Source organism: Apodemus sylvaticus, chromosome 1, assembly GCF_947179515.1.
Source record: "Apodemus sylvaticus chromosome 1, mApoSyl1.1, whole genome shotgun sequence".
In the NCBI taxonomy this organism is placed as follows: Eukaryota; Metazoa; Chordata; class Mammalia; order Rodentia; family Muridae; genus Apodemus; species Apodemus sylvaticus.
In genome coordinates, this window is record NC_067472.1 from 186,115,725 (window position 1) to 186,142,901 (window position 27,177).

Genomic DNA, 27,177 nt, shown 5'->3' on the forward strand with positions numbered 1-27,177 from the left:
TGATGTCATCACTGGGTTCAGAGGCTGGCTATAAACAGCTTCTGGCGTTCCTGGATGGTTCCGATGCTAACAGTGATCAAGAGGACACACTAAGTAAGGGTTGGTAATGGCATCTCAGACAAAATCCTAATGCTGCTCAGTCCTTTTCACAAAGGATGCTTAGTGGGAAGGAGTGAGCCTCTGCCAAAAGGCAATCCTGATAGACCCCTTCTGACAAGGTTCAGAGCTGTGGTGCAATATACCAGCGTAGGGACCTTTCACTATTTGCTAATTCATTGCAGAATCATTTACTAAATCCCATATTGCAAGCACCATAGATACAGAACCGAATTCTAGTCCTAAAGAAGCTAAAGGGCCCCTGGGTTGGAGATGCCATTGTGGTTCTGTCGTTCACAAATAGTCTTCACAAGAAGTAAATGTTTCCACAGCTCTTATTGGACCGCTGTGAAAAAGTGATGAGTGAGCCTCTATTCTGACATCTCCACGTCATTCACTGACATCATCCCAATTCTGGAGAGAAGGTTTAGAGAAGACTCATGCCCTGGATTGCAGTCAGTTGTCTGCACGTTGCATCCCTGTACTCAACCACTGGAGCCCTGGACAGATCCCTGCTGCTCAGATGCTGAACTTCAGGCAGAGTGAGCCCACCTTCTGGGACCTGATCATGACTTCGCTCAGCTCTGGCACCAAGGGTGAGACATAGAATGAACAGCCACAGGGGCACCAACCATGAGTACCAGGAGAATAATAGAAAATCAGAAACGCAAAGTATTGGGAGCAGAGTGTGAGGCAGAGAGGGGGCTCTGAATGAAGGAAAGGGGGCAAGACAAGAAAGAGGAGAGAGAGAGAGAGAGAGAGAGAGAGAGAGAGATTTAGAAGGTTGAGAGGCTAGGAGGAGGAGGACAGGGTCTGCTGGCAAGGTTGGGTTTAGACAAGTGAGGGGAGCAAATGAAGTAGAGGCTCCCCACTTAGCTAGAAGATCCCTTCCAAATAAGGGGACAGGACACACTGGTACTACCAAACAGAAAGGGTGAGAGAAACAACCCTAAAAATGCAACAAAGTTGTGGTGTTTGGTGAGGAAGGTAAGGTTGTCCTCCTGCCATGACAACAGGGGAACAAGAAGGGGAGATGGTTTCCCAAAACTACATCAGGACTGAGTAAGTGGCCACAGAGTCCAAGAGGAAGGAGATGGGCTGCCCAGATACCATGATGACTACCCCGGTTCTCTGGTGGTGATGGAAGCAGTCGGATCAAGGGAGCTCAGGCCTCTTCAGTCGTCCATAGGCAAGCCTAGATCATCAGCTGGAGGGCTACCTGAGAGTGATGTCCCTCTGTCCTGAGTCGCACAGGGCAGTCGATAGCCCAATAACCCTCCTCATGGCACCTAGTTCACAGCCCTTTTGGCTTGCAAGGGTTAGGACAAGCCTTCATCCAATGACCTTGTTGATCACTTTTGTAGCAGGACCCTGGTGGTCCCTGAGCCTGGTGGTCTCCTGGTGGCTGTGCTGACCTGCTTCAGTGTCATAATCATAACATCTGAGTGGAGGCAGAGGAAAATCTTGAGGAAGATGCCTCAAGGACCTACCCCATTATCCTTCCTTGGCAACTTTCTGGACACAAAGAAGTTTTATGATTCCCTCTTAAAGGTAGTACTGGGCAGAGAGATGGTGCATTTGAGCTGTGGAGCATGCCCAGTGTGGCTCAGATTCTAAGGCAGAAGACTGACTAGGCCAGGATGCAGACATAATTTAGAGGTTTGATACATCACCGCAATGCATCTATGTACCTGACTTCAGGACATGGGATGTTGCAGGAATGGCCTCTCTAACTTGTCCCTTCACCGGATCAGGGAGCAGTATGTTCCTGTGTTCAACACTCCTGTGGGGCCTCATCCTGCTGTGGTGCCATGGGGAAATGATGCCATGAGGGAGGCTCTGGAGAACTAGGCTGAGGAAGTCAGTGGTCGTGGAGAGCAAGCTTTCTTCACCTGGTTCTTCAAAGGCTATGGCGAGAATCACAGCACATGGGGAACTAGGCCTGACAGATGTGTAGTGGCAGGTTCCATGGCCTTCCTTGAGTGCCCTTTCGAAGCCCTTTCTGCCCTGGATCCACTTTCCTGTTTACTGTTAATTTGCTCTTTGGCCTTTTTGAGATTGTTTTAGAATTCTGTTCTCCCTGGATTTCTGTGGTTCTCTAACTGTCCCCCAGGTATCCTGCTTGGTATCCCTTTCTATTAGTTTCAGTGTGTCTGGTTTTATGTGGAGGTCCTTGATCCACTTGGAGTTGAGCTTAGTACAATGAGATAAGAATGGATCAATTGGCATTCTTCTGCATGCTGACCTCCAGTTGAACCAGCACCATTTGTTGAAAAGGCTATCTTTTTTCCACTGGATGTTTTTGGCTCCTTTGTCGAAGATCAAGTGACCCTAGGTGTGTGGATTCATTTCTGGGTCTTCAATTCTATTCCATTGGTCCACTTGCCTGTCACTGTGCCATTGCCATGCAGTTTTTTAACACTATTGCTCTGTAGTATTGCTTGAGGTCTGGGATACTAATTTCCCCAGAAGTTCTTTTACAGCTAGGTTCGACAGCAGACCCTGCCTCAAATGAATAGGGCAGTGACTGATAAAAGATATGCAATGTTCTCTTCTGGCTGTCTCATATATACTTATGGGTGTGGACACCCACAGGCGCACTTGTACCCAGAAATAATCAGCACACAGATGTGCATGCACACACACACAGACACAGACACAGACACAGACACACACACACACACACACACACACACACACACACACACACACGCACACCCCCCCCCCACACACACACACATACACACAGTGAGAGAGATGCACTCTGGCACTCATGCTCGTTTAGGCACATACATGTGTGCAAAAACACATGCAGGCACGCTTCACAAATGCACACCTGCAGGGGAAGAATTCCCTCCAAGGGCATCTTCAAATTGTGAAAAAGTAGGCTGTTCTCATTGCCAATTCTGATTCTCTATCTTGCAGAAACTCCTCCCTTTGTCATCTCTTCATTTCTATCTTCTCTACTTCTCTCCCCTTTCTTACCCTCTCCACCATCTCTCCTCTTTTTAAAAATATCATTACTATTTTAAATAAATTCCAACCAGGTTGATAGCAAAAGTACAGAGATTCACCAAGGGAAAGACCAAGGAAGAAGGATTTTATGTTTGTTTCTTGCGGGGTATGAGAGAAGCCAGCACTTGGGGAGGGCCTTGATTGGTCAGACTCTCCCTTCCCACCTTCAATTTGAACCCAAGAAAAGTGAATCCTGGGAAAACTCCCAGTAGTGTCTAAAAGAGTGCTAAGTGGAATTAAGATATATGTCCCTCTCCCTGTAGGAGAAGAAGCCCCAAACTCATTTTCCCAAGAGGAATCTGTTGATGACCACACTGAACCTTTTCTTCATGGGCACAGAGATGGACAGCACAGCCATGAGCTTCAACTTCTTGCTCCTCATGAAGCACCTGCCGTTGCAGGTAAAGTTGAGGGAGACAGGGACGGTAGAGGCCACAGACCACTACACCGTGCTGGACATTGGCTATCCCTACCCCAGTTCTCCCAGATATCAGGGATTTAAGATAGTCTCTGAAGGAAGCTGATCTGATAGGCACCCATTGTGAATGCTGGTCACCATCTGACTGGTTTCTCCAGGTTCTTAGCATATTTTTAAGCTACTTTCAGAATTCTGAAGAAATGCAACAAATGGAAAAGCTGTGGGGTATTTTTCCTAATCAAGGAGAAAGTAAGGAATAGCTACAGTGTAAAGGAGTGGAGGGTTGAGCAGGATTTGCTGAGGAGCCCAGGCGATTGTCCAGGGTTTCCTTTTATGAGTTCAGAAAGACAAAGGGTTGATTGCTAAAGGCAGGGTGTGTGTGGTTTTGGGTTTTGATTGACAGGCTTGAGTTATGTAAGCCTTTGCTAACTGGGCATGCCATTTCCCACAATGCATGTACTTATATAATCATGAGCATGTCTAATTTCAGGCAGACATAAGATGGCAAATGGTTGATTGCTCAAAATTACAATTTGCCTTATTCAGCATGCACCTAAGGCCTGCTTAGGCTAGAATGGTCCAATGTCTCTAGTTCTGAGATATATTCAATGGTATTGCTATGGTGATGTTCCATATGGTAGTGTGCCTTGTCTAGTGTGTCTGGGGCTCAGTGTTGGAGGGAATCCTGGCTTACTAATTTATCGCTGAAAACTTCCCATCTCATGCTGAGCCTCACTTGTATTTAAAAAAATGAAAAGGCCTGAACATATTTGGAAACTGCTCCTCTCAATCATAGAATGTACTTTGCTTTTTTTTCTCTTACCAATCTGTAAATGTCTCCGCTTAATGCCTCTGATTCTAGCCCAAGAAGGTTAATGGGATCCTATTCCAGCACCATATATAGCTAGCATCTACTGCAAATGGTCTATAACATTTCACCCATAATTCCACATCACCATATTTTTGCATATTTAATGCATCTTCCCTTTCTAAATGTATAAACACATCTCTTCTCAGCTCTGGTGCATGAGGAGATTGACCAGGTGATTGGCAGGAACCAACAGCCTCCATATGAGGATAGAATGCAGACACCTTACACCAAGGCTGTGATCCATGAGATCCCAGAGATATGGAGACATAATTCCTCTTGGTGTGGCTTGTAGAACTACCAAGGACATCAAGTTTTGGGGCATCCTCATCCCCAAGGTACTTCCCTGCCGAGCCTAAGAGTCTTCATTCCAGTCCTCTTGACTCAGCAGGCCATCCCCAGTCAGAGTTTTACACACTTCCTTCTCGATGAAAATTTTTCTCCTTCACCATGGTGTTTAAGCTGTCCTCAATCCTGGGTCTCCCTGTTTTTCAGGCATCAACCCCATGTTTAGCAAACTCTTATGGTAAGGACCATGACTCTGTTTCTTTAGAATTTGTTACTTATGTTGAAGAGGCTCACGTCCTCCATACAGCCTGCTGAGGCACACAAACCCCAAATTGCTGTACCAGGGAGTGTGAACTTCTTCCTGGGCCCACAACCTCCTGAATTGTCAGGCATGGGCTTGTTCATTCCCTAACATTCTGTTCCAAGAGATTGTGAGTCTCTCAAGAGACCTTCCTCAGAGAACTTGAACCACCACTGCTCCAAGAGAACCTGTCACATTGGCCAACACTTCCCCCTTAGCTCAGCCCCTCTCCTTTTCTCCTCTTCCTTCCAATCTTGTGAGCCCTGAGGATGCTCATCTATCACCTTGCCTAATTAGTCCCATGGCTCCTGTCTTCCAGGGCACTGATGTATTGCCTATACTGGGCTCTTTGCTGAAAGATCCCAAGTACTTCTCCAATCCCAATGACTTTAACCCTCAGCAGTTTCAGCACAACAGGGGGCAGTTTAAGAAGAGCAATCCATTTATGCTCTTTTCTGTTGGTAAGAGGCCCCTCCTCACACACACAGGGCTAACACTTCCTGGCTCCCCTTCTGAAGAGTAGTCTTATATCTTTCTCCCCCTTTGATCTTACTGTTGGAGTCTCCCTTCCAGACAACCAAGTGGACTGGGGTCAAAGGAAAGGCATGGTCAAACTCCTTTCAGAGATGGGAAAAATCATGGCTCAGGCTGAATCTGAATTGTTCCCAGGTCACACACACAGGTCTTCTCACTCTTTGGATGTAGAAACAGAGCAGCCACATTTGAGAGCCTATTTGTTAGAGGAGGATGTAGAGTTCCCATTGTGCCAGCCAATCATGTGTCCCCTTATCTCACATACAAGGGCAATGGAGAATCAGAAAGTTTATTCAGATTACAGTGCTGTGCAGGGGGCCAGACCAAGCAGGAAGTGATTGTCTATCTTGTAAGTTCTTCTTGAGGCAGAGGAGGCGGAAGAGTGTTGGAGGGTGGGTAAGACTCGGTCTTATGAGATATTTAGAGTTGCTGTATAATAAAAAGTTTACTTATCTACATTTAATTTGCTATGCTATTATAATTGAACTGCCTTCTGTGTTCCTCTGAGGTCAGAGACTGCAGTCTCAGGCACTTAGCACCTCATCCTAAAACAACAGGAGATTAAGAAAATCACCTTTGTTTGGGTTCTAACTTTCAACCTGCTACTTGGAAGTAGCAGGAAGAAAAAGGGACACTTAAAAGAGTTATAATATCATTTATTATTAAGTTGTAATAAGTTTCCTATAAACATAGTGGAGCATCAGAAACAATGAATTCATGAAATTCGTAGACAAATGGACGGAGCTGGAGAACATCATACTAAGTGAGGCAACCCAGTCTCAAAAGAGCAATCATGATATGTACTCACTGCAAAGTGGATATAAGCCTAGAAACGTGGAATACCCAAGACATAATCCACATATTAAATGATGTCCAAGAGGAACTGTGGAGTGGCCCCTGGTTCTGGAAAGGCTCAGTGCAGCAGTATAGGGGAATACCAGAACAGGGAATTTGGAAGTGGTGGATTTGGGAATAGGGGGAGGGAAGAGGGCTTATGGGACTTTCAGGGAGTGGGGAGCCAGAAAAGAGGAAATCATTTGAAATGTAAATAAAGAATATATCAATAAATAAAAATAAAAAAGTTTCCTATAAAAGCTATCTATGGGGAAGAGCAGGAAGATCCTATGTGAAGGGAAAAGGAAAAATTCTTCTAAGTGGGAAAGGATAAAAAGTTCCCGTTCAAAGTGGGGAAAGGCAAAAAGAGAAAGTCCTTTCTTCTTTGTCTTCAGTACATCTTTCAGAATACATGATACCATGGTATGATGTTCATCACAAGTTCACAGAAAAGATCAAATCATAAATTGAGATAGAAGTAGGCAACAGAGAATGTTTACATGCATATCCATTAGGAGTAATTATCTAGCTAAGATTTATTACCTGTCTCTGCTCCACAGGTTCACTGAAGGTTTAAAACCCTAAGTAAGTGAATGTTTGCATAGATAAACCCAGTCAACATTTTATCTGCTGTCCTAGCACCTATGATAAATCTTTAGTTCCCTTTTCACGACCTCTGGTTAATTGTTTAACAACCTCTTGGCATGTGCTCTGAGTAGGAGAAGGTCTGGTTCCCATCTAAGAGCAATTAACTTGTGACACTTTGGAGACTGACAGAGTTCTCATTGCAGTTTTGACTATCAGAAAAAGGGCCCAATTGCATTCCTATTACAAAAGAGCTTCATATTTACAGATATAATTTTAGGAATTCTTATAGATCATCATTAAAAGTTAAGTCATCTGTTTGTCTATATAGCGTCACTATAAGACAGTGCGTCTTCATGGATCTGCAGCAATCTGCTCCAAAGGAGTGTGCTATTATATATTGATTATTATATATGTTTAAGAATAACAAGAGGATAAGCATATTAATAGCAGGAATCTTTCCTAAAATGAGTCCCTTCCTGCCTTGCTTCATAAGGGCTCACCTATTGCAGATTGCAGATTATATAATAATCTGAAGCAGGCCAGGAGCCACCTATTCCATCCCCCTCCGCCTACTTCTTTGAAGGTGTTTTTCTATCCATCCACTCCCACCTCTCCTACCTTGCATTCCCCTACACTGGGGTATCGAGCCTTCACAGGACCAAGGGCCTCTCATACTATTCATGCCCATCCTTTGCCATCCTCTTCTACATATGCAGCTGGAGTTGTGGGTACCTGCATGTATACTCTTTGGTTAGTGGTTTAGTGCCTGGAGCTCTGTGGTTGGTCTGGTTGGTTGATATTATTATTCTTCCTAGGGGGTTGCAAAACTTTAAGGTCCTTCAGTCCTTTTTCTCACTCCTCCATTGGGGACGCCATGCTCAATCCAATGGTTGGCTGAAGCATTTGCCTCTGTTTATGTCAGGCTCTGACAGAGCCTCTCACCATACAGCTATATCAGGTTCCCTGATCTACAGAGCCATCTCGGTCTACAGAGCTAGGTTCAGAACAGACAGGTCTATACACATATTCTCCCTCTGTGTCTGTGTCTGTGTGTGTCTGTGTCTGTGTCCGTGTCCGTGTCCGTGTCCATGTCCATGCCTATGCCCATGCCCATGCCTGTGCCTGTGCCTGTGCCAAAGCCTGTGTGCCTGTGAGTGTATCTTTGTGTGTCTGTGAATCTCTCTCTCTTTCTCTCTCTTTCTTCCTCCCTCTTTCCCTCTCTCAAATCAATGAATAAATCAAACAAAAATACCCAAATCCCCTAAACTAAAAATGAAACAACAGCAGCAGTAGCCACTAACACAACAATACCCAATAGAATGAGAACTGAAAAGCAGAAGTTGGAGTGGGACACACAGAAACTCCCACATATCATGGGTTATTGAGAAGGCTATTGTATTGATGCTCTATACAACCAGAATTAAAGTTCCTATTTTAGGAGGTAACACTTCTGTCATCAAAGAGGGATGTGTTGAGCTGGTACCTAACAATCTGATAGGTGGTAGGCTCTGGAGGAGTAAAGAGTAACTTCTAATGGCCACAGGATTTCTTCTCAAAGATAAAAATGTTTTTAAAACAAATAGGGTGATGGGTGCACAATTTTAATGACATACTAAGAAAACACTACTAGATTGTGTACTTTCAAAGAATGAGCTTAGTACATAAGTGTATTAGATACCTGGCCTCCAACCACTGAAGAATGGGGCATGTGTGCATAGAACATTAACATAGCACCATTGTGACCTCACAGCATGTAACAGTGGTGGTTCTAGCATAGCAGTACTGCTGTATACTGAAGTATAGTTCAGTTGATACTGAACGTGCTAGACTGTTTAGTGTTTTGTTTGCAAGATTTTTAAATCTGTTTTGTTTTATTATAGAATTTGGGAAGCAGTGATCAGCTAAAGGGAAGGGAAGAGAGGGAAAGTAGATCTTGGGTGGCCCTCAGGGGGCCCTGAGGCCCTAGGCCTCAATAATGGAGGAAGATCTTAGATATGATGTCCAGACAAGAAACATCCCCCAAAGGAGACGCTGGTACACCCGTCTGTGGCATTCATGTTTGGGCTGTACATGCATAAATCGTCAGAGAAGGCACAAATTTACCCTCTCCTATATCGGCTATGACCCTACGGGTCCTTTGCAGCGAGCAGCCAGTGTGGGTGACCTGGACAAAACTGAACGATTAATACACTCCAGTCGACATCATGTGGATGAATCTGATAGGAGGAACAGGTAATGGGCATTGGAGTTGGTGAGGGGGAGGGGCTGGACAGTAGAGTAGGACCTGTCAGGCATACTCAGAGCCAAGCAGGGAGAAAATCAGCTTCCAGGGCTCCATCCTAATGGAGGAGAGATGGTGTGCTTAGGTTCATTTCCATTGGGTCCCTGCATGGTCACTTGTTTAGTGCTCTGAGCCATAGGAGACCTGCACAGCCTGGAACAGCAGCTCCTAGGCCTTAACCAAACTGCATCATTTTATTTTTATGTTTACACTTAAATTTTGTAGACAAACACACACAGCAAAACACATACCCCCTCTCTCTTTCACACACACACACACACACACACACATACACACACACACAGAGAGAGAGAGAGAGAGAGAGAGAGAGAGAGAGAGAGAGAGAGAGAAATAAACACACACAGGTGTTGTGCCTATGTGCATTTTTGAAGCAACATGTGTGATGGAATCAAGTGCTTGATCCCCTGGAACTGGAGCTACACACAGTGCTGCAATGTGTGTGCTAGCAACAAAAACTGAGTATCTGAGAAAACACAACTAGAGCTGTTAACTAACAAGCCACCCGTCTAGATTTGTCTTAATATATAAGTCATTAATAAATACTATTATTCAACAATGGAAAATTTATCATAAGATACATCATCCACTTTAATGCAAAAAATCACTGAGAAATCTTAGGTCAATATGACCTGTGTTTGCGAATGGATCATACAAAGACATTTTGAACTCTGACCCTGTACCCCCATACTCACCCTAGGTACATGTTGTGCATGCATTGATACACATGTGAAGGAAAGAGATGGGCATTGTCTTCCTCTCACTTTCCCTTGTCCCACACATGTGGAGCTAAGTGTGTGATGGTCTGAGGACTCGCCACTGGACACTTGTCTTCTGCCCCACTGTGTGTTCTAGGGACTGACCTCAGGCCATCAGGCCTCCCTATGGGTTCCAGCATGTGGTCCCTCAGTTTTAGAGAGACATGTTCATTCAGCCAAATCCCTGGAATGTTTAAATTACTCTCTTGGAACACATTGATTCTCAGACTTTGGGTAAGTAAGTAGCTTTGGGGATCCCCTTATCCACATATCTGCACTCAGGTTTTCAGGGAAAGTGATTTACCAATTGAGTTCTTCCAATCACCCCAGCCCCTCATTCTTTTTTTTTTATTCGATATAATTTATTTACATTTCAAATGATTTCCTTTTTTCTAGCCCCCCACTCCCCGTAAGTCCCTTAAGTCCCCTTCTCTTTCCCTGTCCTCCCACCCACCCCTTCCCACTTCCCTGTTCTGGTTTTGCCCAATACTGTTTCACTGAGTCTCTCCAGAACCAGGGGCCAGTCCTCCATTCTCCTTGTACCTCATTTGATGTGTGGATTATGTTTTGGGTATTCCAGTTTTCTAGGTTAATAACCACTTATTAGTGAGTGCATACCATGATTCACCTTTTGAGTCCTGGTTACCTCACTTAGTATGATGTTCTCTAGCTCCATCCATTTGCCTAAGAATTTCATGAATTCATTGTTTCTAATGGCTGAATAGTACTCCATTGTGTAGATATACCACATTTTTTGTATCCACTCTTCTGTTGAGGGATACCTGGGTTCTTTCCAGCATCTGGAAATTATAAATAGGGCTGCTATGAACATAGTAGAGCATGTATCCTTATTACATGGTTGGGAATCCTCTGGGTATATGCCCAGGAGTGGTATAGCAGGATCTTCTGGAAGTGAGGTGCCCAGTTTTCGGAGGAACCGTCAGATTGATTTCCAGAGTGGTTGTACCAATTTGCAGCCCCACCAGCATTGGAGGAGTGTTCCTCTTTCTCTACACCCTCTCCAACACCTGCTGTCTCCTGAATTTTTAATCTTAGCCATTCTGAGTGGTGTAAGATGAAATCTCAGGGTTGTTTTGATATGCATTTCCCTAATGACTAATGAAGTTGAGCATTTTTTAAGATGCTTCTCTGCCATCCGAAGTTCTTCAGGTGTGAATTCTTTGTTTAACTCTGTACTCCATTTTTTAATACGGTTGTTCGGTTTTCTGGAGTCTAACTTCTTGAGTTCTTTATATATATTGGATATTAGCCCTCTATCTGATGTAGGATTGGTGAAGATCTTTTCCCAATTTGTTGGTTGCTGATTTGTCCTCTTGATGGTGTACTTTGCCTTACAGAAACTTTGTAATTTTATGAGGTCCCATTTGTCAATTCTTGCTCTTAGAGAATACGCTATTGGTGTTCTGTTCAGAAACTTTATCCCTGTATCGATGTCCTCAAGAGTCTTCCCCAGTTTCTTTTCTATTAGCTTCAGAGCCCAGCCCCTCATTCTTATTTCCTATTTTTACTCCGTTCTAGTTTATGAAGGGGAACCAATGACACAACAGAAGATTTTCTGTCGTCAACCTGATTCTTGATCATTTTGTAATTGTATTTTTTTATTCCATATATTTTTATTTACATTTCAAATGATTTCCCCTTTTCTAGTCCCCCACTCCCCGAAAGTCCCATAAGCCCTCTTCTATCCCCCTGTCCTCCCACCCACCCCTTCCCATTTTCCCGTTCTGTTTTTCCCAAATACTGCTTCACTGAGTCTTTCCAGTACAAGGGGCCACTCCTCCGTACTTCTTGTACCTCATTTGATGTGTGGATTATGTTTTGGGTATTCCAGTGTTCTAGGTTAATATCCACTTATTAGTAAGTGCATACCATGTTTCACCTTTTGAGTCTGGGTTACCTCAGTATGATGTTCTCTAGCTCCATCCATTTGCCTAAGAATTTCATGAATTCATTGTTTCTAATGGCTGAATAGTACTCCATTGTGTAGATATACAACATTTTTGCATCCACTCTTCTGTTGAGGGATACCTGGGTTCTTTCCAGCTTCTGGCAATTATAAATAGGGCTGCTATGAACATAGTAGAGCATGTATCCTTATTACATGGTGGAGAATACTCTGGGTATATGCCCAGGAGTGGTATAGCAGGATCTTCTGGAAGTGAGGTGCCCAGTTTTCGGAGGAACTGTCAGACTTATTTCCGGAGTGGTTGTACCAATTTGCAACCCCACTAGCAAAGAAGGAATGTTCCTCTTTCTCTACATCCTCTCCAACACCTGCTGTCTCCTGAATTTTTAATCTTAGCCATTCTGACTGGTGTAGGGTGAAATCTCAGGGTTGTTTTGATTTGCATTTCCCTAATAACTAATGAAGTTGAGCATTTTTATAGCTGCTTCTCTGCCATCTAAAGTTCTTCAGGTGAGAATTCTTTAACTGTGTACCGCATTTTTTAAATAAGGTTGTTTAGTTTTCTGGAGTCTAACTTCTTGAGTTCTTTATATATATTGGATATTAGCCCTCTATCTGATGTAGGATGGGTGAAGATCTTTTCCCAATTTGTTGGTTGCCGATTTGTCCTTTTGATGGTGTCCTTTGCCTTACAGAAACTTTGTAATTTTATGAGGTCCCATTTGTCAGTTCTTGATCTTAGAGCATAAGCTATTGGTGTTCTGTTCAGAAAATTTCTCCCTGTACCGATGTCCTCAAGGGTCTTCCCCAGTTTCTTTTCTATTAGCTACAGAGTGTCTGGCTTTATGTGGAGGTCCTTGATCCATTTGGATTTGAGCTTAGTACAAGGAGACAAGGATAGATCAATTCGCATTCTTCTGCATGCTGACCTCCAGTTGAACCAGCACCATTTGTTGAAAAGGCTATCTTTTTTCCATTGAATGTTTTCAGCCCCTTTGTCAAGGATCAAGTGGCCATAGGTGTGTGGGTTCATTTCTGGATCTTCAATCCTGTTCCATTGATCTGCCTGCCTGTCACTGTACCAATACCATGCAGTTTTAAACACTATTGCTCGGTAGTATTGCTTGAGGTCAGGGATACTGATTCCCCCAGAATTTCTTTTGTTGCTGAGAATAGTTTTAGCTATCCTGGGTTTTTTGTTATTCCAGATGAATTTGATAATTCCTCTTTCTAACTCTGTGAAGAATTGAGTTGGGATTTTGATGGGTATTGCATTGAATCTGTACATTGCTTTTGGCAAAATGGCCATTTTAACTATATTGATTCTACCGATCCCTGAGCATGGGAGGTTTTCCCATTTTTTGAGATCTTCTTCCATTTCCTTCTTCAGAGTCTAGTAGTTCTAAGGGGTTAATTAGTCTTCAAGTTCAAGGTTCATGAAGAATAAATTATAAATTATAGTTTCAAGATATTCTCTTGCTTACTGATTGTTTTCTTTAAAAAGACTGAATTGTCCAATTGTAGATTTTCAGTTGGGCCATTTATTCCCCACACATATATTAGATATCTACTGTATAAAATACACATTCTACTCTCTTAACAGATCTTCCCATTTTTAAACGATTATGTTTTTCTGCCCAAAATTTCCTTATATTCTAAAATTTAAATATGAAATGAAATGAACCATACTCTTTGAAACCCTAGTTTTTTTTTAATATTTTTATTTTCTATATTCTTTGTTTACATTCCAATTGATTTCCCCTTTCCAAGATCTCACCTCCCCATATGTATCATAAACCTTCTCCTCTCCATCCATTCTCCAATCACCTCCCTCCTTTTTCTCTGTCCTTATATTCCCCACCAATACTAGATCAGTCCTTTCCAGGATCAGGACCCTCTCCATACTTCTTCATGGGAGTCAGTTATTATGAAATGGGGTCATGGGCTTCATAGAAATCCCAGATAGTAGAGTAGGATTTAAATTCAAGCTGAGATAATTTAGTGGGAGCTTTTCTATGATCCAGACAGGCTGCTTTGTGCAGGATGAGAGCCTTGATAGAACTCCTGCCTTACGCAGATCAGCCGTGCATTATATCCCTAGCACAGCAAATGAACACCTGGGTATACTTAACCAAGTAAGGAAACTCCAGTTCCTTGCTTACATCAGATGGAAATTACCTCCATACTATGTAGCACTTAAAGGTGATGGGGCTCTTATTTAGCATTCAGAAATGTTCCTAAATGTCCTTTCCTTTTGCAGGACATCACTGCATTATGCATGTGCCCACAACCATCCAGACGTGGTATTACTATTATTAGAAAATAACTCCAGCGTTAATATCCGGGATGATGAAGGCTGCACACCCTTGATTAAGGTAGCTATTGGACATATGTTGTGGTATGAAATGGATTAGAGGTTGTCCTTGTTTGGTTTCTGTGGCAGTAATAAAACACTGACCAAAAACAAGTCAGGAAAGGAAATGGTTATTTGGTTTATATATACATGTCACAGTTCATTCTCAAGGGGAACCAGGGCAGGAGCTCATAATCAGGAACTGGAGGGAAGAGCTAAACTAGAGATCATGCTCGAATGCAGCTTTTCCATGACTTTTACCAGGGCTTGCACAGATTATTTTCATACATCTGAGAATATTCTCCCAGCTGTGCCTCCAACCCTAAGACCCTGGGCTTTCCTACTTCCATCAAAATCAAAAATATATTACACATAGTCGCCCAGAGGGAACTCTGATAGGGGAAGTTCCTCAAGTGACAATCTTTCCAGGTGTGTTAGCCTATGTCAAACTGTCAAAGAGAACAAAAACTAACCAAACAACTAATCTCTGCACTGCAACAGCAAACCAGCACAGACCAGAATTCTTAGAAAATCTGGGTGCATTCTACCTTTAAATTCTACCGCTTGTAAAAAGATGTTGTGGGGAGATTCTAAAATCAGGTGAGTCTGGAGTACTTAAGACTTTGTGTCAAAATAGATAATATGCATAACTGAAATTCTGTGTTTGCTTTAAGGGGAACTATTCAGTGTGATGGTAGAAATGTCTCTCTTGGATTCCTTGAATTGAAGATGTATTTTTTTTTTTTTTGTCCAATTTCTACAGGCTGCCCAGCGAGGCAATATACATTGTGTTTCTGTATTGCTCGACTACAATGCTGATCCAAATGTGATGGATTTTATTGGGAATACAGCCTTACACCATGCTGTATCCACGGGTAACCTACCCATTGTAAAACTGCTTCTAAAGCACAATGTAGATATTGAAGCCAAAACAAAGGTAAAGATCACTCAACTTCATTCCCAGTGCACTTCTAGCAGTGACACTCACATCTGTTTTCTACGTGCAGAAGTTCAAGCATTCTCAATATATCTGTTTACAGGAACGCTGCTTTCTCCAAACATGTTTTTCATATTTTTGGTAGTTAGTTCAGAAGAACACAGCATAGCATATTTTGTCTCAGAATTGGCCTTGATTTTAACATTCAAAAATAAAGGATTTAGGACTACACATACACATCACATATACACAGACAATAAAAATAAATTCATTTCACGTTATATGATTATAGAATAGATAGAAGTGTGTTGTTGTAAAGAAGGTACTGATGTGGGTTTGACTCGAGTATGAGAGTGCACTGGAAAGTGAGAGAGGTGACAGTAAAATTAGGAAATTTGATCATTGGAGAAAATTTAAAAAATTATTTTTTAAAAACTTTGATATACATAGGAAATGCTGTTGAGCTTGCAAGGTAATTCTTAGTTTAGCAAATAAATGTATTTCACACACAGATTGAGAAACGCTGCTCCACACCTTTCTGGAGCCCAGTTCTTCAACAGGGACATACCAAACTTTATGTATCAGGGCTGTGTCAATGGAGGGCCTACTCCATGGAGCTAAGTAGACTGGAAACATTGAGTGTTTGGGGAGAGTTCTGGAAGGGAGTGTTGTTCACAGATAATGTTGGACAGGGAAAAGGTGTGTCATAGGGAAAAAGCTGTGTGTGGGAAAGGGCAACTGGTGTTGTAGGATATATGAACCCTTGTAACACTTTACAGTATATTTATGCTTACAAAATCTGTGATGAATTTTCATTGAGAAACAATTCATTTTGTAAAATGCAATATTCTTTCCTTTACAGTATGGCTTGACCCCCTTACTGCTTGCTACATATGAACGGAAACCTGAAATGGTAGAATTTTTAGAAGCAATGTGTGCTAAAGCACATGCACCGGTAGAGATAAATGGGTACAGTTTCTTCTTTTCTTCAATCTTAGTGCTGTTATTGAGAGTGACAATTGCTTAGGTCAGGAATATTAAAATGACAGGAAGATTTTGAGAAACTCAGAGGCACATAGTTAGAAACCTTAGCACACATGAAGTGGGAGGTGGAAAAGAGACTGTTTCAACACAACACAAGAACAGCACACACCAGGGATCACTACCTAGTTCAGGAGTTCAACTCATGAGCCTTCAACCAAACCAAAGGATAAGGTAGAACAATTGTTGCTCGACCATCATATTTTTGCTTTTGACAGTGTTTGTCACTGAATTAAGGTCCATTGGTGTCATTGGCAAGTGTTTTATCATGGATAAACACCGATAGTCCCTAAGCCTGAAATTTTATATTCTATGACCCTAAAGATGACATCATAATCACAGGTAAGAAATAGTGTTTCCTAATGATCTGTTTAAGTTTGAAATGTCCAACTCAGCAGGAAACGAACTTTTGCTGGAAGATGTACTTTAAGAGACATAGTACAAGTACCCAGCTAGTTTGGTAATTCCACAGGTCAAGACATTTTTCTTCCCCATTTCAGATGGAGCTTTCAAAGTGGATATATAAGTAGTTCATTTCTTTCCACAGAGTCTGGTACTTTAGCATTTTCAATCTTGTCCTGAATTCTGTGAATGTTTAGCTCTGAAACAGCTTGTTCTTACAATGCTATATGCCCTTTCCATATGAAATACACTTATGTATGCTTGAATTTTCTGTTTAGACCATATGTATACCTGTTTATTTTGAGCCATTATTCCCACATAATAGCTCTGTGTTTTACGATGAGCCTTGGTAGAGGTAGCTTACTCTCCTTTCAAATCTTTAATGCCTTTTGTAAAAACTTATTTTATTTTATTTTATTCTATTTTATTTTATTCACATTACATCTAGCTTAACTGACTCCCTCCTGGTCATCCATCCCACATTTCCTGTTCCTACATTTCTTTCTCTGTTCCATCCCATATTTCTTTCTCTGTTCCTCCTCCACTTCACCTCTGATCAGTTGGGGATCCCCTGTATGTCCCTACCATGGCAGTTCATTTCTGCAACGGTAGGCACTTCCTCTCTCTCTGAGTCCAGACAAAACAGCGCAGCTAGAAGGATATACCCCATGTACAGGCAACAGCCTTATGGATAGACCGAGTCCCAGTTGATTGGTATCTGTGTGAAGACTTAGCTGTATATCTGCTACATATGTGTCAGGAGGTGTCCGTCCAGTGCATGTTTGTTTTAGGATAGGTGGTTCAGTCTCTGAGAACCCTAAGTGTCCAGTTTATCTGCTTCTGTTGGTCGACCTCTGGGGTTCCTATCTCCCTCAGCCCTCGATTCCTTCCTCCTAGTCTTCCATAAGTGTCAACAGACATATCAAGCACGTTTAATTTTGTCTTTAATGCTTTTGAAAAGTGTATTTGTGTGTGGTGGGGGTTTGTCTGAGCACTTTTGTTTGTGTTTGATTAAGTGCTTAGTATTCCTCATGTTTTCTCTTGAGAAAAGCTGGAAAGGATAGCAGTCAGCAATCACAGTCAATTGCTGAAAAGCAAATTCAACAGTGTTTGTCTATTCCTGTTGGCCCATGCATTTTATCCCGGAAGTGTGGAAGTAGAAGATACACAGATCTCTGTGAGTTAAGGCCATCATGGTCCATAGAGCAGATTTCAGAGGAGCATGCCTACATATTGAGATCCTGTTTCAAAAAATACTGTTAGTAACCCTCTAGAGTAAGATAGAGTAGGGACTCAAATATAAAGTGCTTAATACACTTGCCAAATGTTTTTATGAATAGCACAATAATTATAACTTTTAAACCTATGTCACAGGACAGAGACACCAGCCCAGAAAACCGGAGTGAAGCATGTCAGCTTCAATGAAAGTAAGGTTTTTATAATGATTATTAATATAGCATATAGTAGCTGGTCCTATTACCTTAAATAAGAGTAGAGATTTTAGCTCCTTCTCCACTGAGACCAGAGAAAGCAGCTCTACTAGCAGAAAGGAATCCAAATGCATCCAACAGTGTGAAACAGTCCTCACTTCAGGTTTTAGAGAACCCACATAAAGACCAAGATGCACATCTGCTCCTTATGGGGAGGATGCCTATGTGTACCCCATTTGTGCTCTTTCATGGGTGGTTCAATCTCTGTGAGCCCTCATGGGCCCAGTTTAGTTGATTCTTTAGGTTTTCTTGTCCCAGAGCCCTCAATCACACTGTTGGCCTTTGTGTTCAATGTCCTTCCCCAATTCTTCCACAAGACAGTCCAAACTCTACTTGATGTTTGGATGTGGGTACATACATCTCTTTCCATTCTGTGCTGGATGTATCCTCTCATAAGAGTTATCCTTGGATCCTGTGTGTAAGAATAGCAGAATATTATTAATGGTTTCAGTTTGAGCCAGATAATGGGTGGCTATTCCCTTAATCTATGTTCCATTTTAATCCCTGAATATCTTGTAGGTAGGATGAATTTTGGGCTGATGTTTTTGTGAGTGCATTGGTATTCTCCTCCTTTCCCTGGAGGATACCTCCAGGTATCTCTTGTCCCTGATACTACCTACACTTGCTCCCATATCAGTTCCCTTCCCCATCTCCCAAAATTTTCCCTGCCTAAATGGAAACCTGATTTCTATGTTTTCGCCTCTGAGTGAGATTAAAGCTTCTACCCTGGGGCCCTCATGTTTTAGCCTTTAGGTCTGTGGATTTTAGCATGATTATTGTATACTATATGGGTAAAGAAGTACTCACTTCTAAGTGAGTACATACTACATCTGCATTTCTGGGTTTGGATTGCCACACTCACGATGAAATTTTTAAATCCCATTCATTTGATTTCAAATTTCATTAATTCCTTGTTTTTAAATAAATGAATGGCATTTCATTTTGTAAATATGTCAAATTTTCCTGAACCATTTTTCAGTTGAAGTCCATCCTGGTTGTTTTCTGTTTCTGGCTTTTACAAATCAAGGTTTTATGAACATAGTTGAACAAGTTTCCTTGAGGTGGCATGGTGAAGCATCTTTTGGATATATGCCCAGGAGTGGTATAGCTGCGTCTTTGCTTTTGTGATGTGTGTAGAATGGAATCTCAGAGTTGATTAAGCAGCTCTTGGTTTTGTTGATTCTTTGTATTGTTTTCTTTGTTTCTCTGTTGACTATTTCGTGCCATCTACTCCTCTGGAGTATGCTTGCTTCTGTTTCATCTTCAGGTTGCAGATGTGTGCTGTTAAGTTAGTAGTGTGAAATCTCTCCAATTTTTTGAATAGACAAAGTTCTATGAACATTTTGTTGTGCATTGCTTTGATTGTGTCCCATAAATTTGGATACTTTGTGCCTTCATTTTCATTGAATTCTAGAAACTCTGATTTCTTCTTTCTCCGGAGGTCACTGAGCATATAGCATAGAACATAGAGAGCATAGGATTATTATTTTTTGGGAACACCAATCAACTTGGTTGTTGATAGGCATTTTTTCTTTAGGTTGGGTGAATTTTTTCTATGTTTTTTCTTTCAAATATTTTCTTGTCCTTGCAGCTGGAACTGTCTTCACTCTTGTTCATTCCCATTACTCTTAGTAGGATTTTACAGTGACTCAGAATTTCTGTATACTTTGAGTCAGTAATTTTTTTAGGTTTAACATTTTCTTTGGTTGATGTGTTAGGTTCTTTTTTCATATCATCTATACCCGAGATCGACTCTTCCATTATTTTCATTCTGTTGGCTGTGCTTCTGTTCCTGTTGTCTTTCTTAGATTTTCCATCTCCATGGTTCCCTCTGTGTTTTCTTTACCACTTCTTTGACCATTTGCAGGTATTGAATTGTTTTATTCATTTTCTTCACTTGCTTGATTGTATTTTCCATTTTAATTAAGGCATTTGTTAATTTTTCCTTTAAATTCGTTTACCATCTTCATAAGATTGGATTTAATGACATTTTATTGTGCTTGGATCATGATAGGATATCCAGAGCTTGCTATAGTAGGATACCTGGGCTCTGGATGTGTCATATTGAATTCATATTGAATTAGCACTTGTGGTTAGTGTTTTCATTGTGACCTTTAGACAACTGGTTATCCATGGGTTTTTCTGGTGCAGGAGTCCTGAGGTTGGCTGCCTTTGCCTGGACATTGGAAATCAGGGCATGGTGTATGTCTTCTGGAAAATGGGCAGAGCATTCAATGAGAAGAGGTCAAACTTTTACGTTCCTGGTACAGCAGGCCTGCTTATGTTGGGTTAAATTGTGGCCAGAGAATGGCACTCAAGGGACAGCTTTCAGCTCAGCTCTGGGTTTAACTCTTTTAACAGTGGGGTTGAGACATGGTCTCACTAAATGTAGCTCTGTTTGTCTAGGAAATCACAGCAATCCATCTGCTTTTGCCTCCTAAGTTTTGATATTCATATGATATGCGGCCAGACTCAATCTATAATTCTTCCCAGAACCATCAGCCTAGGTTTAAAAAGAATCATAAGAATTCATTTTCAAAACAATTGACTTTTTTCTGATCAGTTTTGTGCTCTCTATCAGTATGAGAGAGTTCATTTTACACACAATTATATGTGTGAATTTATATTTAGGCATTAATGTTTGATAAACTATTGTCATCTTTGATTTAAAATGTAACAGTTCTTCATGAAGTCATTTGCTACAAATGAATATTTCTTCTAGAATAGTCTTTAGAATTGTCTCATAGAAATTGATACTAACATTGAATCTGATCATTTTTATAGGTAAGTTTATTCTTTAGTTGTAATAAAATCTATTTTGTTTTTATTTTCAGAAGTCTTTTATTTTAAAGATGAAAGACCTTTGTCCTGGTAAGGTTTATTAACTATATAGTAATAGTAGATAAATTCAAACAGAGGAAGCAAATTCTTGTTGGGAGTACTTTGAGACCTTTGTCTTACAAGTTTCACAGTATAATGCATGCTTATTCAGTTGAAAACGTTCTCAGTGTGGTTCCTATGAACATGCCCATCACATTCCCCCACCATTGCCAAGAACCAACTCTACAGTTTGGAAAAAGAGCCTGCTGGGATTAGCTAGGAACATGGCTGTCCATCTAAGCTTCCTTGGCTTTCCAGGCCTTACTGAATTCAATTTGTGAACTAAGACCCACACTAGTAGCTGTCATTTCACGCATTTATCTTGTCAGTACGTTTACATAAATTGGGGTAGTTCTCCATTTTCAGTCATTACTACAGGATGCCAATGCATTTCTTTCCTCCTCTGACAACCAGCTTTACATGCAAAGGACCATTTTGTCAGGTGTAGCATCTTTCGTAGTTGTTGGAAGGCACCCATGTCTTCCAGAATGCTCCATCCATCAATGATCTGTTCACATCTGTGTTCCACAGAAATGAATCCTTTCACTCTCAATCGATTATCTGAATGATGGTGTAACTAATATTTACCTTTCTACAACGGGGGCTTTTGTCTTCCACCTCATTTGTACATTAACATAAAGGCCAAGGCCTATCCATTCCTGTTTAGAAAATGGTTTGGTAGAAAATTTAAAGTTGTATTTCAAGACAATTCTGTGCTCATTACGATTAATTACTTCCACAAGAGAGGAAAATAATATTGAAAATGTTTGAAAATTTCCCAAATCATCAAAGCTAAAGTTGAAAATGAATATTCAAAACTTTTCAGTACTCAAAACTATTCAGACTCCTTTCAAATTACACATGTTAACTTCTATTTGGAATTCTGAACAGTTCCACAGTAAAACCACAAGTGCCCACTAGGTTTTATTGTCCTTTGCTCTTGTCATTATCTTATTAAATCATAGAAATGCTTGTTTGTCACAGAAACAGGCAGATTGTGATTTCAGGATTCATCCATGAATGAGTTATGAAAGAATGGCTTGAATAATGTGAAAGCTGTGGTGGGATTTTAAGAGTTCTAGAAATCTATCTGATGGTCCACAAATCAACCTTTTGGGTGGTAACATCATAGTCAGTGAAATATGCACAAGGTACCATGAGAGAAGGTGCTGTGCTGCTCCAGGGCCAAAGACTGACATTGAGTCTATAGAGTAAAAATACCAGTCAGTACAACTATCAAAACAAAGGCTGAAGAGGTACTAGTAATTGTGTGTGTGTGTGTGTGTGTGTGTGTGTGTGTTCATGAGTGTGTGTGCATTTTTCTGTATCTGTGTATGTTTTTTTGGAGGGCTAATTTTTGTGGGCAAAATTCTCCCCTATATTCCACATTAGGAAAAGTTGTAAAGAAAATGTTTCCAAATGTAATCAACTGGTTGAAGAACAAATTAATAGTTTTTTAATTTGTAATGTAATATAAATTAGGAAATCAAACAACAAAGAAATCAAAGCCTTTCATTAATGTTTTATATGACTATTAAAATAACACTCTTAAAATATACCTCAGTGGAGTAAGACCACGAGGACAGCCGAAATCCATCCTGAAAAAGTCTTCCCAGGATAATATAGGTAAGAATATTGGTAAGTATTAATACTGATTCTATCCTAATTAGAAAAAGAGTTTTGTTCCTGCTAGAAGAGTAAGGTAATCAAGATTTCCAGTAGTTATATCCTTTCTTAATTTGCTGCCAAACACTTTTTTTTCTTTTTTTTTATTCGATATATTTTTTATTTACATTTCAAATGATTTCCCCTTTTCTAGCCCCCCACTCCCCGAAAGTCCCATAAGCCCCCTTTTCTCCCCCTGTCCTCCTACCCACCCCTTCCCACTTCCCCGTTCTGGTTTTGCCCTATACTTCTTCACTGAATCTTTCTAGAACAAGGGGCCACTCCTCCTTTCTTCTTGTACCTCATTTGATGTATGGATTATGTTTGGGGTATTCCAGTTTTCTAGGTTAATATCCATTTATTAGTGAGTACATACCATGAGTCACCTTTTGAGTCTGGGTTACCTCACTTAGGATGATGTTTTCTAGCTCTATCCATTTGCCTAAGAATTTCATGAATTCATTGTTTCTAAGCTGCCAAACACTTTTAAGAAGCAGATTTATTTAAGAAATTGTTTCTAAGAAATTTTAAATACAATTATATCTGTATTTGTAATGATATTGCAATTACATACAATTATAATATGATTGTCTATTTAAAACAATGTACTGATGTATCAACTTTTTATAAGTTAAAAGATTTTTTTTTCACCTATTCCATGAGGTAGGTCCTCTCTAGTCACATAACAGCAAGTTGACTATTTACAGAATGGATGTTTTTTTATTTTATTTTTTAAAGGGAAGTAAAAACACTTTATGATCAAATTAAAGATTTACATGGAAAATATTTCAGAAAAACATGTTAAGATTGGCAATTTTCATGGAAAATTAAGGAGTCTTTACTAATTGCTAAATTAATTGAAATATGGGAAAGAAACATTTTATGACAGAATTGAAAATTTACATGGAAAATATTTCTGGTAAATTTGTAGAAAAATGTAGAAACACATGTCAGATTTGAAGATTATCATGGAAAATTTTATATAGATATAATAATGGTAGGTATAAAAGTATTCCTATGTTGATTAAAAGTGGAATTATAAACATTTTCTGATAAACTTGAAGATTTACCAAATTCCATTACAGCCATCTAGATTTTTTCCTTGTTAGAATTTCTCAGTTTCAAGTTATTTGATAATTCATATATTATCTTCGGTTATTTTTAATTTTCTTCAGTTTGAATGTGAAGAACTTAACATTATAAATAAACGGCTCACTCAGGAATATTTTAATTTTTTTTTTAGTTTTTTTTTATTTACATTTCAAATGATTTCCCCTTTTCTAGACCCCTACTCCTTGAAAGTCCCATCATCCCCCTTAGATCCCCCTGTTTTCCCACCCAACCCTTCCCATTTCCCTGTTCTGGTTTTGCCCTATACTGCTTCGCTGAGTCTTTCCATAACAAGGGGCCACTCCTCTGTTCTTCTTCTACCTCATTTGATGTGTGGATTATGTTTTGGGTATTCCAGTTTTTTAGGTTAATATCCATTTATTAGTGAGTGCATACCATGATTCATCTTTTGAGTCTGGGTTACCTCACTTAGTATGATGTTCTTCAGCTCCATCCATATGCCTAAGAATTTCATGAATTCCTTGTTTTTAATGGCTGAATAGTACTCCATTGTGTATATATATATATATATATATATATATATATATATATATATATTCCACATTGTTTGCATCCACTCTTCTGTTGAGGGATACCTGGGTTCTTTCCAGCATCTGGCAATTATAAATAGGGCTGCTATGAACATAGTGGAACATGTATACTTATTACATGCTGGGAAATCTTCTGGGTATATGCCCAGGAGTGGTATAGCAGGATCTTCTGGAAGTGAGGTGCCCAGGTTTTGAGGAACCGCCAGACTGATTTCCAGAGTGGTTGTACCAATTTGCAATCCCACCAGCAGTGGAGGAGTGTTCCTCTTTCTTCACATCCTCGCCAACATCTGCTGTCTCCTGAATTTTTATTCTAAGCCATTCTGACTTGTGTAAGGTAAAATCTCAGGGTTGTTTTTATTTGCATTTCACTAATGACTAATTAGGTTGAGCATTTTTTAAGGTGATTGAAGTTTTATTTTTATTTTTTATTTGATATTTTTTTTTATATTTCAAATGATTTCCCCTTTTCTAGCCCCCCACTCCCCAAAAGTCCCATAAGCACCCTTCCCTCCACCTGTCCTCCCACCCATCCCTTCCCACTTCCCATTCTGGTTTTGCTGAATACTGCTTTACTGAGTCTTTCCAGAACAAGGGGCCACTCCTCCTTTCTTCTTGTACTTCATTTGATGGGTGGATTATGCTTTGGGTATTCCAGTTTTCTAGGTTAATATCCACTTATTAGTGAGTGCATACCATGATTCACCTTTTGAGTCTGGGTTACTTCACTTAGTATGATGTTTCTACCTCCATCCATTTGCCTAAGAATTTCATGAATTCATTGTTTCTAATGGCTGAATAGTACTCCATTGTGTATATATACCACATTTTTTTGCATCCATTCTTCTGTTGAGGGATACCTGGGTTCTTTCCAGCTTCTGGCTATTATAAATGGGGCTGCTATGAACATGGTGAAGCACGTATCCTTATTATCTTCTGGGAAATCCTCTGGGTATATGCCCAGGAGTGTAAATATGATTCTCACAATGAGAGAAACACCACAGAGTTTATGCTTTCAGCAGCTGTCACCACAGCATCTCTCACACCTACATTTGCCTTTGGCAAGGACCAGCCAGAGAATAGTGTACAGGAATCTAAATGACCCTCTTCGCATAAGCACGATGTGAAATAGCATTAGTGTAATGTGGGTGAGTTTCTTTTAAGTTATTTCAGCAATGGAGCTTTCTTTGTGGTGATAAGGATTGACAGAGACCCCTCACATGCCTAGCATAAGGTCTACCAAAGAGCCACTTTCTCAGCCCATTTCTTGGTGGGACAAATGCTCTGCTCTGGCCATGGGTAAATGCATAGGAAGGTAGAGTGGAGTCTTACATACTATAAAGGAAGTAAACAAGAATTGTTCATGTCTTAGCTTGTTTGGAGGGCAGGCTTTTTACATAGAGTGATACTTGAGTCCATCAGTGTTTTATATGTGGAAGTAAATTTAAAAATGATTCATGTGAGGCATTAATCCCTTCAAATTGCTTCTTTGTGCCCAGGTTTCTTCCACGTGTCTCCCTGTGGAGTAATAGTTCAGTTCACATAACTCCTAAGGTGGTCTTCCCATGGGAGGCAATGGAAGTTGATGCTGAACTTTTTTTGCACTGCACATGAGGTGGGACCAATGCTAGAACTGAGGGCCTCTAGCATCTTCCTCAGAAGAATTTGCAAAGAGTAATGCACTGATCTCTCTGGTGCTGTGTCACGCTTGCAGCTGGAATTGCTTTGTAAAGGTCTTGGGTCTCCTGTGTTTAGCTATGTTGCAATGACAGTCATCAAAACTGAGATTCCCTGTACTTAGGAGTGAATATTCCTCCCCAGTGAAGGAAGTTCAAGTCAATACTTGGAGATGCCCCTTTCACTTCTGCACAAGATGGGTATGCTCACTAAGAATTCTACCAGCATCCCAAGACTAGAGACAAAAAGCAGCAAAGGCAACACGAAGCTATCCTTTTCACAGTTCACTATGGGATAACAATACAGACTAAGGTGACACTTCTTGTGTCTGATAGTGCTCACCATCTTAAGTAGTTTGCACAACAATTTATCATAAGTAGTAACTGTTGATACGGTTTTCTCTTTGTATTTTAAAAATAGAAGGAAGAGGAAAGGTAGATTTCCCCATATATTTAGTGCTTACAAATAAATATTCACTTTAAAGGCTTTTCATAAATGGTTTCAAAGCATATAGGGTATCAAAAAATAGCCTTGGCACATGATAGTCATGTTTCCTACAGTTGTTTAATGACAAATTTTGCTGCTCTCTTTTGTAGCCAGTGATGAAGTGACAAGAAAATCACTGCGGTAAGAATATGTGCATTTTACAATATATTAATCTGTTGAAAACACAACATTCAGAACGTGACTGTCTTTGTCTCTGTGTAAGACAGTTGCAGCTTCTTTATTTCTTCTGAAATCACATGCTGAATAACTATTTATAGAGCAAAGCATGTTGAAATTACTGATTATATCTCTCACACAGCATGAAATGCTGACAAGAATTCATAGCTAGGGAGAAGATCCAGTAGTTAAAGTATTTGCCATGCATGTGTTAGAATGGGAGTTTGGATGGCAGAATTTACATGAGGTCTGATAGTCTCATGAGCTACTGTATCCTGGGGCCCTTATGGTGAGACAGGAGGTGATGACAGAGAATCCCCTAAAGTTTGCTTCATAGTTACCCTAGGGTTTCCATTAAAGAACAAGAGATCCAGCCACAAAACTAAGGTTGAAAGAAGGTTGCATGTTTTTGTTCTAAAGGCTCCCTGACAAACCTCCCATTGCTGTTCCTAGGTGTATAAAAGGGGACAAGGTCAGGTCTA

General features: G+C 40.4%; 1 pseudogene; it reads left to right on the forward strand.

Moving 5' to 3' along the window:
• Window positions 1–729: 729 nt before the first annotated feature.
• LOC127697611 (cytochrome P450 2A8-like) lies at window positions 730–7,096 on the forward strand (annotated as a pseudogene).
• Window positions 7,097–27,177: the final 20,081 nt, after the last annotated feature.